This window comes from Panicum virgatum, chromosome 2N (genome assembly GCF_016808335.1).
Source record: "Panicum virgatum strain AP13 chromosome 2N, P.virgatum_v5, whole genome shotgun sequence".
Lineage (NCBI taxonomy): Eukaryota > Viridiplantae > Streptophyta > Magnoliopsida > Poales > Poaceae > Panicum > Panicum virgatum.
The window spans coordinates 15,591,231-15,604,949 of NC_053146.1; positions in this window are offsets into that span (position 1 = coordinate 15,591,231).

Sequence of the window (13,719 nt, forward strand, 5' to 3'; positions counted from 1 at the left end):
TCTCAAGTCCACAAGTCCTTAAAACAATAAAGATGAATATGTTTTTAACATGATGAGACAAGAATCCACAAACATATCCATACACACCCACATAATCTTTCTTCTCCCCCAAAACACGAATAACCATCCATATCATGATATCCATACATCCATCATCCATACAAGATAAGATCTAGATGATACAAGATGATCCAAACACATCACACCTACTCTCATCTACACGATCAATACAGCACACACACACACACATCCTGATAAGCTTTAATCCTCCTTTCTTCTCCCCCTTTGTCATCCATCAACAAAAAGCGCACAAGAGGAGAAGAGTGTGCTGCCATCTAAAGTCACTGTCCACTAGAAGAGAAGCCACCAGAACTACCGGGATAAGCAAATATCGAGTCACTCCAGCTGGCCATGGTTGCGTCAACAGAGTCAAGAGCTGGAGAAGGTGAAGGTGATGTCCCTGCATATCACGTATCTGGTGAAGACAAAGTCCCTCCAAGCCCAACGTGTGGTGGAGGCGCAGAAGCTATAGAAAATGTCGCCGGCGATCCTGGAATTGTCGACGAATTGACATGAGTCCCAAATTGAGTTGCTGCACTAAACGGTGGAATCTGCCCCATAAAACTAGAAGTGAATGGCGGGGGCCCTGAGTACGGTCTAGCAAACTGAGAACCCACAAACTATCCTACGAACATCTGTGGGCCTGAAGCAAAAAGTTGTGGACCCAGACGGTACTGTGGTACAAAGCGTGGAGGTCTGTGAGGAAACTTGTGAGCTGAAGAAGATCCACCTGGCTGACTCTCCTGCTCAAAGAACATACTCTCGCCCAGGTGGTCATACTATCCAAAATCCATACCCTAGAAGCTCTCAATCATCTGCTCTACTGATGGTATCACAGCTGCCTCGGGCTCTGGAGAGATAGGTGAGAGCGGTGGCTGGAGCTGCATAGCAGTGTGCATCCTCTTCTGGTTATCTCTCAACTTCTTGTTGTTCTTCCTCTCTTGCTCCTGATTAACCAGAATGTCTCTCTGGTTCTTTATCATGCCAGCAAAGGTCCGGAACATATGTCTAAAGGAAGAAGAAGACCTGCGAGGAGGGGAAGCATCTCTACCCTCGTGAGGCACATAGCCTCCACCTGGTGCCTCCTGGTGAGGTATATCCTCAGCGTGTTGCTGTGCATCTGCACCCTGGTCATCCTGTGGATCCTGATCCTCCTCCTGAACCTCATCATATCTGCCATCGGATGGAACTCTCACATGCTTAGGATGCTTAATCCTAAGCGGCTCATGCTTCACATCCATCCCAAAGTTTCTCCTAGTGACCTTCAGTATCACCCTCATGATATACGGTGCATACCCACATGTCTTCAAGGGAGTCTCAGAAATGTGCTTGATCTCCTCCCAAATGAAGTCACCGACACTGAAGTCACTGCCTCTAGGATCTGGCTGCATCTTGCTCATCAAATTCTTGGCGTGCGCCGAGATATCACTAGGATTCCCATCCCGCGGTGTGAGTGTCTTCCTGAACAGCCTATTTAGGATAGAGTAGTATGCGTACAACCCCGTGACCTTGCCTGCACTGCCAACCCTATCCCTCGGATACATGAATGTCACCTGATCTGCTGCCAAGGGTAGGTCATAGTGAATCTTAGGACGGTCCACGTCCTGAGCATCAAGTCTCAAGTATCGACAGAAAGAGGTGTAGGAACACTGGTAGTGCTGTCCCTCTGTCATCCAGTAGATGATCCTCTCATTGTTATTCTGTGCATCATGCCCAAAATAGACTGTGGCATAGAACTGGGCTATCACCTCCTTGTTCTAATTATGCTGGAACCCCATGTTGTCTTTGATGTGCCTGTCCTGACACATCTGAGCCACCTCATCACAAATCTCATTATTCAAATTTGCCATATGAGTCCAATCCACCCACTAAGCCTCTGAGGCAATCCCTACCTTGGCTAGAATCACGGACTGGTAGAAGTGCTGCTGAAACTGAGTGTGAAACCTATAGTCAACTGTGTCCTTTGGGACATCCAAAGGACTCTGACGCCTCAGCAAATGTGCAGCCGCTGTTATCCCGGTGTTGTAGTAGCTGGCCATCTCTACACCGGCCTGCCTGACAGGTACCTGAATAGCTGGAGTCACTAGAGGACCCTCCAAGTCTGAGTTGCCAGCATCACTCTCCTCTGACCCATCATTACTATCACCATCAGCATCATCATCTCCCTCATCCTCATCCATGTCATCTCTCTCACTCTCATCATCACGGCCATCTCTAGGATCCCTCAAGTAAGGCTCGTCCTTCTCTGTGTCATTGCCAGACGACTCATCAATATCCATCAGCTGAGCATCTGTCCTGGACCTTCTAGGCCTTAACTCATGCTGACTAGGAGCTGCTGCATGAGATGATGAAGCTAAAACCACAGCTGCTGCTGCCTCAGTACCACCACTGCTCGAGGCCCCTCCAGCTACTCGTGCACCTCGATCCTCATTGAGTTTGCTTCTCTTCTCATGATTTCTCGAAAAAAGATTCCCGTACTGATTCATGATCTCCAACCTGAGATAGGAAGTATTACGCTGGGATTAGATCATGAGAAGCAAATACAAAGATCTGGATAGAAATAGATTGAAATGCACTAGACACTGGAATTTCGGTGTTCTGTCAGCCACAGACCGGTCAGATCGGTCGGATGGACCGGTCAGACCGGTCCCTGACAGGAAAAGGAGTAGGGCTCGGATTTGATGATGAATACCATAAACATTGCTAGAACAAGATGACATATGAACTTAAGATCATCTAGCAATACTCTAGGGATAGAAAATAGCTCATATCTATGAGTTTGGGTTCTGGCCAGACCGACCGATCTGACCGGTCGGGCGGACCGGTCAGACCGGTCGGGCTGCGCCCGAGCCCTAGGTTTCGATTCTGAGCAATGCGAGCAATGAAACTTCTCGATCTCTTAGGGGATGGTTCCTAGGCCTAGCAGGACCTACTAGACCAGGGGAATTGAAAAGATACGCATGGTGCTAAGAGATCGGGCGATATGAACATTTGATACCTTGGAGAGGATGAAAACCGTGAGGAACTCCAAAACCGGCTTCACCACAGGTCAATCCGCCCCTTCTAGCCCCAATGCACGTGATGTATTGATCAAATCGAGGGCTAGAGCTTCAAATCTCCAAAGGAGTGAAGATGGAGAAGGGGGCGCACGCGCGGGAGGAATGGCAAGACGGTGGAAAAATGAGAAGGTTTTGACTATTTTACCCCGTGGAGGGGGTAAAAGACATTTACCGGGTTGGACCAGTCTAATAGACCGGTTGGACCAGTCTAATAGACCGGTCAGACCAGTCTCACCTGGAGTGCCAGAAAAATATTGTCCAGAGTATCCGGGAGAATTTCCAGACAATCCGGACTGGGTCCAGACTATCCGGGCTGAAGTCCAGACTATCCGGGATTTGGTCATGATGAATTTTTGGAGAGATAATTTCTTGGTTAAATGGTTAGGCACCTCAAAATATTATATTTTCTGACCTTATGTGCTAACCATGGTAAGAGATAGGAAGAATAGAGTTAATTAAGGAGCATTTTGATAATGGACAATATTCCAAACACGAGCTTCTTGTTACTTCCAAGGAAGAGATGATTTTCCAATAGCCACAAGTAGATTGATACAGTCACAAAGACCAAGATCCAAATATTTCAAATTTGACACACAACCTATCATGCTAGTTGAGTTTTCCAAAACATCTATCCTTTAACACTTATAGCATGCAACAAGTCAAGCTATCACCACGCTAGAGAGTTTAGCATGAACATTACACAATTTTACTCATGATTGACATTTAGTCACAATTAGGAAGGTTTTAGCTAAATATCTAGGTGACAAGATTTTTTGAACTTGATGCACACAAATGCACACACTAGTATGAACACGTGGCCTAGATGCTCAAAGGTAAAGATATCAATAAGTGAGTAGAAAACATACCTTTGCCTCTTAGCCACTTAAACTTGTGCATAAGAGTTTTAAAGCCAACACTAACTCTCAAGGATGAGACATAGTGTTCAATATAACACAAGTACTCATGATTATGCTTAGTCAATCAATATTTGATCCATTGGATGAATAAACTCACATTAACTCACATTGGATCCATAGAGAGCATAATCAACACTATGAGATACTACAAATTCACTTAAAGAAAATATTAGTCCCAAAGACACAAATTGTAAAGTGATCTCCCCCTAAATAAGTGCATAAGAGTTTTGAATTTCTTTTAGATGCATTTTATCCATATTAAAGGACTAAGAGAGATTACATTGACAATTTGGTCACAAAGCACATAAAATAATATTTAAGTGAAATTAAGCTAGATTTTTTTACTGCCTGTAGTACATGACCCCATGAGATGCTTCTTAAACATATGCACTGAGAAAGAACCTTTTATGCATGGCTTCTTTCTAATTTTAACTGACTGCTGCAAGTTTCTGGTTTGGACAGGTCAGACCGGTCACACTAGTCAAAATGCAGCGAGCTCCAATTTGTCCATGTCTTGCTTCAATGGATGACTTATTAGATAGACTTGCTCATCTGCACTAAAACAAGACATTGCTCTACACAAGAGTCATTAAACGCATCTCATGACATATGGGGAGTAACTCAAAAGAAAGAGCCTTAGTCACTATTAGAGAGTCACAAGCTCAACACAAGTGATACGCTTGGACTCACCATGAGTCAAGTAACTAAAGCAATAATAATTTAGACACGAGTTACCGAGATGACATTGGATGAAGATATGCAAAGTAAATCCATAGACTTGGCCAAAAGCATTAAAGCACAATAAACTTTAATAAACCAAGCCCTCCAATGCATCTCCATGTAACTGCAACCTTTTAAGCTTCCTTTGGTGCCCAAATGTTGTTGGGCCCTACAACATTAGCCATAATAGTCTTGGGAACCCAAATAGCCCTTATGCTAACATTGGGTGACTTGATCACCTTAGTAGCATAAGTACTCATCTTGTCCTTCCCAAGCTTAGCAAAAACATATTGAACAAGTTTTGAGTTAGCCAAGTTACAGTTCGGGCAATCCTTGCTCATATGACCTTTTGCTCGACAAGTGTAGCAAATACGATTTTTGATCTTAACAAATGTGCTCTTGACTTGCTTCTTGTGCTTCTTAGCATCAATGGACTTCTTGAGTGGAGGAGTGGGCTTTGTGGGCTTCTTGATAGGTCCAGCAGTAGCACTGGCCTGGACCGGTCTGACCAGTCGGGTCCGACCGGTCTGACCGGACTGGTGTTGATGGCCCTTAAGTCAGAAATAAAGCCATCAACTCCTGCATCTTATCATAACTTTCAAGTACCAAAGTAGTTATAGGGCTTAATGCTAACCATTTCCACAAGTTTTGGTGATTCTTGGATTGCAGGAAACCATACCCGGAATAGAGCAAAAACAGACAAAAGACGCAACACAAATGCACAAAATATCCGACGCTACGTCATACCAACAAAGAGGGCCCACAAACCAGACCAAACTGACCAACCCAGCCCCAACACCGACCAATCTGACATCAGGAGCCACTAAGCAAAGACCCAGATGAAGGCGGTGGCCAAAGGCGGCTAAAGGGGGTCGGCCGACCCCACATGGAAGGGTCTCACCCTGAGTTTTGGCGGGAACGTCGTTCTTATCCTCCAAAAGGCGGTTGTCCATGTTTCCATAATTGTTGATGGCGGGAACCGACCTTTGGAGCTATAAAAGGGCCTCCCTCACCCCTCTCAAGTCATTCACCATTCATCACTCCATTCACTTGTTGGAGAAGTAGTAGTAGGTCTCCACTTGTAATGGTAGAGTAGAGGAAGTGTGCGGGAGAAGGATCGGAGAAGTGCCGGACGTGTCGGCCTCTCTTCGTCTTGTACCTCGGCAGATACGAATCATTTTAGTAAGTATCCGAAGTTCATCTTTTGTTAAGTTCTTGGTTTAGTATTCTTAAGTTATTCATTTGTTTACAGGATCATCGTCCATTCTCGTAGCAGTTGCTCTAGTAGAGGGCCCCTGATAAGGACGGGTAACCCTACGCAACGCTAGAGTAAGTAGTCGAAGGCTTAAGCGTGGTGCTTAGGTCCTAGATTACCTTTGTTTGCCTCGTGCTCCACAGTATTGCGGGGTAGACCGCAGGTGGTGACAGCCATGTCGGTCCACTACGAAGTTGCTTCGTGGTTAGTGCACTCCCCCCTATCCGAGTACGGCGTAGAGCCACAAGCCGGAGGTCCCTAACATACCTGGGTCAGACCGGTGCCGGAAGTAAACAAGTGACGAGCCTAAGTTTACCTTGCCTTGATCTTTAATCTTAGATAAACCACACTACCCGAAGCTCGCCTACCTCTTCTTCTCCTGGGTTAAACTAGCTAGAAGATCATTACACATCCGTTCCCTGTGGAAATTACGATACCATGAATACTTCCGGGTGAAGTGCTACAATGGTATCTTCCGTGCGCTTGCGGATTATTCTGTGAACGTTAAGAAATACCAACAAGCATTTCTGGCGCTGTTGCCGGGGAACGGTTACTGTAGTTATCTTCGAACCTAGTTTGCCCGTGTATCTTTTCTTTTACCTTTTCTTTTATCCTTTCTTTTATTTTATCTTTTTTTACCATGACACACCTTTCTATCCACCAACTCTTTACCTCCGAGGATGAGTTCTCAGAGCCATCAACCTCTCCAAAGCCTTTCATGGTTTCTGGCTATGAACTTGATCCTGACATCGTCGCCATGGTTCGAGAACAAACCTTCTCTGGTCTAGGAATTGAAGATCCCTACCATCATTTGCTAGAGTTTGAGAAACTGTGTTCGTACTTGGTAATCCCAGGTATGTCACAGGAAACCTTGAGGTGGAAGTTGTTCCCCTTCTCTCTTGTAGAAAAGGCGGAATAATGGTACACTCACAAAGTGGGGAATGTGAATGGTGATTGGGAAGAGCTCTGAGATAACTTTTGTCTCTCGTTCTTTTCCTTATCCCACGAAGCATCTCGACGAGGTGACATCCTTGCATTTGGACAATTAGAGAAGGAGTCCATAGGTGCAGCTTGGGCTAGATTCTCACACATTTTAGCGTCAAGCTCAGACTAGTCTATACCCGATGACATATCCTTACACATCTTTTACATGGGATTAGACATGGACTCGGCCGACGATCTCGACATCGCCGTTGGAGGTTCGTTTATGCATAGAACTCCAACAGAAGGAAGAGAAATCCTAGATCACATCTTAGAAAACTCTTCTTTTGTTGCTTATCCTTGTGAGCCCCAGCAGGAGTCCCAATCGCACCTTGAGAGCCCCTCATCAGCCGAATTCTACCCTTGCAGATCCCAAGATTCATTTGTTGAGCTCTCTCCCGAACCACAGACATCGAAGGAAGAAGAAATTCAACCTTCGATGTTCTCTTTCCAATTTGAGGATGATCCTTATGAAAACCTTAGATACACCTCGAATTACCTTCATTACAGGAGACCTACGGCACCCCTTTATCCTTCCAGCAAATCCATGAACGAAGAATGGTCGAAGGAAGTGCCTCCAAGGCAATTCAACTTAGCTCATCTCCCACGACCTTCCATTGCTCTATAGGGGGAAATTCCGTAGAAGCCCTTCATGACTCCACTGCCAAGGCCTGCATCATGTCTGAATTCCTCATGGACACATTCATAGGAAGCATGCCTCTAGACCCGACCAACATACTCTTTCGAAGTCCTTTAGGACTATTCTTTGAATGTCGGGGGATCGCGCGGGCAGTGCCGGTCAAGATAGACAAAATCGAGATCAAATTAGAGTTTCACATCTATTTGATCATCGATTTTGAACTTCTCATAGGCTACCCTTTAGAAATTCTTCTTCATGAAAAATCATCGCAAGGGAGCCTCAAACATAAATCCGGGGAAACTAGTTTTGCCACTCTTATCTCTTGCCCGGAAGATCCAACGGTGGAGCACCATCTCAACCACGACCCAATCGAAGAGATGATGCTTGTATCACCGTTCATCTCTCCAAATATTGCTTCTCCTCCCAATCCTTTAAATGAAGCACTTCTGAAGGAAGACATCAGGGAGGAATGGTCAAATGGAATAATAGACTTTTCTGAAGCAATTTGGATTGATTCACCCTCCATAACCATTCCATGTTCCATAAGGGGAATCGCCATAGAAACCTAGCTTATCCCTAATATGGAGGGCAATATTATGCCATGGCACTTAGCATACACCCTTTTGGGTAGTGTTGCACTGGAGCCATTCGGCAAGCTCTTTGAAAGTTGTCCCTTTGGACACATTCTTGAATGCTGGGGGATAGCAAGTGTCGTACCAATCACAATAGACAAAATTGAGGTTAAGCTTGACTTTCACATCTTTGACATCCTCGATTTTGATCTCCTGATAGGCTACCCCCTAGAGAACTTTCATCTTTCACCTCTAGGTAGCCTCCATGAAAAGCTTTGGGAAAAGACTTCTGCCTCACCCTGCTTAGAGAATCTTACGGTGAAGCCTTGTCCCAAACAAAACCCGCTCGAGGAGATGCATGAGCAAATCTCATCATCCACGATCAAGTTTGAGCCTTTTTTTCCTAGCCCACATTAGGTTGTTCTCGATCACGATCGAGATACAACCATGATCTTCCATGATGAATCTCTTGAGATAGAAAACTCTTAGGCTAGGGAATCTAGTAAGGCACTGACTCTGGAGTTTAAAGAGAACAACTCTATAGATGATCATGGTAGCTTCATCATCCAAACATCACCACCATGCTCCTTTAGCACCCCTCTAGAGTCAGGCACTCGTTGCACCATGAATGCCTTTACGAGCTACAACCTCCTTAAAGCTCTATCTAGTAAAACATTTGGAAGGATGGTTGTAGACACCTTTGTTTATCATAAGCATTGTAAATTTTATGGTTGCACTATCACACTAACCCTGCAGCCTAAGCACAATCGATGAATGGTGGTGAAGGTGGGGGCTGCATCACCAATTGATAGCTGCAGGAAGAAGCCCCCAGGGTCGAGCTTATGACCTTAAACAAAGCACTACCGGGAGATAACCCGATTATCAAAAAAATCCTTCTTTAAAAAAATTAATAATAGGAGCATGTTTCTAGGATAGTATGGACCTTCGGGTATTTTTGGTCGCTAACCCTTTTAGGTTAAGATTAAAAAGAAAGAAGGACATGCGACGCCCAAGAACATGAGAACTACTCCAACTGGATGCTGGGGATTACTCTGAAGGAGAGACCAACACCACACACTTGACTCTTGATGTCCCGACATACAAAAGTCCAAGTGTGGGGGAAGTTGGTGAGCAAATCACTGCAAGTTCTATTCAAAGAGTATCCTAGTCTACAAAGGATCAGCTCTGGTTTACTTAAAAAAAAAGGGAAAGAAAAAGAGAGAGAAAAAAGAGAGAAGGAGAGAAAAAAAAGAAGAAGAAAAAGTATAGAGAAAAAAAAGAAGAAAAGAAAGAGATAGAGAGAGAAGTGAGCAAGGAGGGGAGTAAGAGTGAACCTGCAAGATCCACACGAGTCAAAAGGCTTTATGTGCATTGCCTTCAAGCCTTGGCCTTACACAGAAAATCAGTCTGCTGCCTAGCTCCACCCATCCTTGCTCTCGCACATGCTTGCAAAGCCTCGCCATAATCCTCATCCGCTTCTAGCTTTGTAAAGCGCCTCTCTAGCAGCCCGAGCTCTCACACCAAAGGAATGCTCCTTTTTCTGGCCCGGAGTTTTGCTACTCTAGTCCATTTGGCACTCTCACGCACACATGAAAGGAGACGTATTTTGCACCTCCAATCACCGTGCCAATGGAGCATGCCAGCAAGGCCCAGGGTTCCTGCACACTAGTCGTGTGTGTGACCCAGCCTTGCAGTCACTTGAGTCAGCATGGCCTATGTGTCGTCCTCTAGTTCTGCTCACATAAAAAATGGAGGAGTCATCGACAACAAAACATGACCATGCCACCTCTGCAGCAATATCAAGACATCTATCCTACATGCAGGTGTAAGTGCACTCAGGTATGTAACCCCGATTTCACCAATCTCCATTTGAACATACCTTGATCTTCAAAATTCATGCCTCCGTTGTTTATGCTCGTATGCTCTTGTTTGGATGTATTCAATTGGTACATCCATAGGCTTTTTAAATTAAGCATGGTGCTTAGGTTAAAATAACCATCTTTAATCAAATTAGACATGGTGTCGAGTTTGGTTAATGAACTGTTGAGCTAATACCATCGTAGACTTTGGATGCATATCTTTATGTGGACTAACCCTTGCAGGAAATTTTCAAAATTGATGGGTAAGTCCTCAAGTTCACGGAGATAAATGAAGGCGTGGGAGGCACGTCAGCAAAAATTGCACAACATGCAAGGGAAGCACAGATCACCTTTCCAAGGTGCACTGTGAGTATATTGTCAAAATGCTCCTTCCCGTTTGTGCAAGTTTTATCCCAGCCTTGTTTAAAAATACAAATTTGGTGAACAATAAAAAAAAGAAATAAAATAACAACCAGCACCCTGGGATCCATGCAATTTGAACTTTGGAATCTAATTTTAATTAAGCATGGATGTGAACAACAAATAAAAAAATCTTTAGATATTTCTCGAATATTTGTTGTCCACTAACCTTTTGCAGGAAATGAAAAGAATGCAACCAAGGAGCAGCGTGAACACCCTAACACTCATACAACCCTCCTTGGACCTAGAAAGAGATAGACGCACAAGGAGCCAAACAGAACAAAATGCAAGGTTTGGCTTTATGAATATAGAGCTTAACTCTTGCATCTTTGTTTAGTGCTTGGTAAGTTCCATCAGGTAAATATTCCACATACCTTGTGCATCCTCGTTCATGTCTCCACCCTGCAAAGTTACCCATCATGCTCAGTTTGCCATAATAAAAAGAAATAAAAAATTATATAATGAAAGTAATAACAAAAACAAACTTAGGCGCTTAAACATTCCATGCACCTTGCCTCAATAAGAACTTGACTCCCCGGTATTCAACCCCGGCAGAGCCCCTTTTGTTTCCACTTTTGTTTTTCTTTTGAATAAAAGCAGGTACAAGAATAAGTGTGGGGGAGATCTTCCAAAGGCACCAACTGCAAGATCACTTGAAGATCTCTCCCCCAACATGTTTCACAACATCGACAGCCCAACATGCTGAAGAACAGGACTGATAGGTACCAGAGAAGGATGGCCGAACCTCTGGTTCGACCAACCCAACTCTGATTCCTCTCAATTCCCTCTTCTTCCTCTTCAAATGATGGTTTGTGCAAACACACTCCTCCTACTCCCTACGTTCTTGAGTTTAAATGAATTCATGCTAATCACTAAAAATAAACTCAATGAACCTTCACAATCACCTTATGCACTCCATGCGCTTCCACGAATAAACTTGCATACTCTTTATTCCTTGCACTCATTCTAGTTCTTGTGAACAATTATTTTCATAGGGAACTCATGGTTTCTAAGTAATTGACTAATGTGATATGATTAGATAAATGGAACCATGCTCTTCCTTGCAAAAGTACTTGGGATTTCTTTTCAAAAATAAAAAAATGCAATAGCTTGTCTCCTCAAATTAATATAAATTCCTACCAGAGCCAAAATTTGAGATTCTTGCAAAACCTTATGCCTATGCAGCTTGTCTATTGCTTTGAGCTTTGTCAAATTCTATGACCCATGTTAGAAACTTTTCATACTCACATGATCAAGATCACGTACACGTCCACTCACACACTATGCTTCTATACTGGAAGATAGCAAGCATTTCAATCCACCACAAAAAAAAACTCCAAGTCATACCATGACCCCCTATCTCTCCAAAGTTACCATCAGGGATGTGGGCTATACAAAAAGAAATAAAAGATGCATACCCAAAGAAGGTATGCCACATGCTCACAAGAGCATGTTACCAAAAAAAAGATGCATACCCAAAAAAGGTATGCCGCATGCCCACAAGGCATGTCAAAAAAAAAGATAGCCCACATCCAAGAAAAATAAAGGAGAGGGATGGCTCATGAAAAGGAGTTCATACACCATCCACAAAAAAATATACATTTATATCACCACACACTTGTACATCTTGATCAAGGTTTATGACTTGTTTCTTCTTGGATCTAGTCTTTGACTTAGCAACATAAGCAAGGCAAGCATGCCTCTTTACTCCTACCCTAAGCTCCACATATGCCTGATTAAATGATAGGAGAAAAAAAGGCAATGGCTTTGTCATGGCAAGGAACTACAAAAAAAAGAGAAAGAGTGATTTGAGAGTTTAATTTGAGGAGCAAGTCTATTCTTTCTTTTCAAAAAAATAAAAACCCAAGTTTCTGAGCAAGAAAAGCTAGGAACCTGAAATCTACATCGTTCCATTCTTCAATTACCCAAGAAATCATGGTAGCCACTCAAAAAAAACTTTCACAAGGATTGGAAGAAGCTTGGAATAACTTGTATGCAGGTTTCTTCAAATAAGTTGCATCCACCTTAGTCTTCGCCTCTTTACTCGAGGACGAGCAAAGGCTAAGCGTGGGGGTGTTATTGACGGCCCTTAAGTCAGAAATAAAGCCGTCAACTCCTGCATCTTTTCATAACTTTCAAGCACCAAAAGTAGTTATAGGGCTTAATGCTAACTATTTCCATAAGTTTTGGTGATTCTTGGATTGCAGGCACCCATACCCAGAATAGAGCAAAAACAGACGAAAGACACAACACAAATGCACAAAATATCCGACGCTGCATCATACCAACAAAGAGGGCCACAAAACAGACCAAACCGACCAACCCAGCCCCAGCACCGACCAATCTGACATCAGGACCCACCAAGCAGAGTCCCAGACGAAGGCGGTGACCAAAGGCGGCTAAAGGGGGTCAGTCGACCCCACATGGAAGGGTCTCACCCTAAGTTTCCGCGGGAACATCGTTCTTATCCTCCAGAAGGCGGTTGTCCATGTTTCCATAATTGTTGATGGCGCTAACCGACCTTTGGAGCTATAAAAGGGCCTCCCTCACCCCTCTCAAGTCATTCACCATTCATCACTCAATTCACTTTTTGGAGAAGTAGTAGTAGGACTCCACTTGTAATGGTAGAGTAGAGGGAGTGTGCGGGAGAAGGATCGGAGAAGAGCCGGACGTGTCGGCCTCTCTTCGTCTTGTACCTCGGCGGATACGAATCATTTGAGTAAGTATCCGAAGTTCATCTTTTGTTAAGTTCTTGGTTTAGTATTCTTAAGTTATTCATTTGTTGACGGGATCATCATTCGTTCTCGTAGCAGTTGCTCTAGTAGAGGGCCCCTGATAAAGACGGGTAACCCTACGCAACGCTAGAGTAAGTAGTCAAAGGCTTAAGCGTGGTGCTTAGGTCCTAGATTACCTTTGTTTGCCTCATGCTCCACAATATTGCGGGTAGACCGCAGGTGGTGACAGCCCTGTCGGTCCGCTACGAAGCTGCTTCGTGGTTAGTGCACTCCCCCCTGTCCGAGTACGGCGTAGAGCCACAAGCCGGAGGTCCCTAACATACCTGGGTCAGACCAGTGCCCGAAGTAAACAATGACGAGCCTAAGTTTACCTTGCCTTGATCTTTAATCTTAGATAAACCACACTACCCGAAGCTCGCCTACCTCTTCTTCTCCTAGGTTAAACTAGCTAGAATATCGTTACACATCCGTTCCCTGTGGAAATTACGATACCCTGAATAC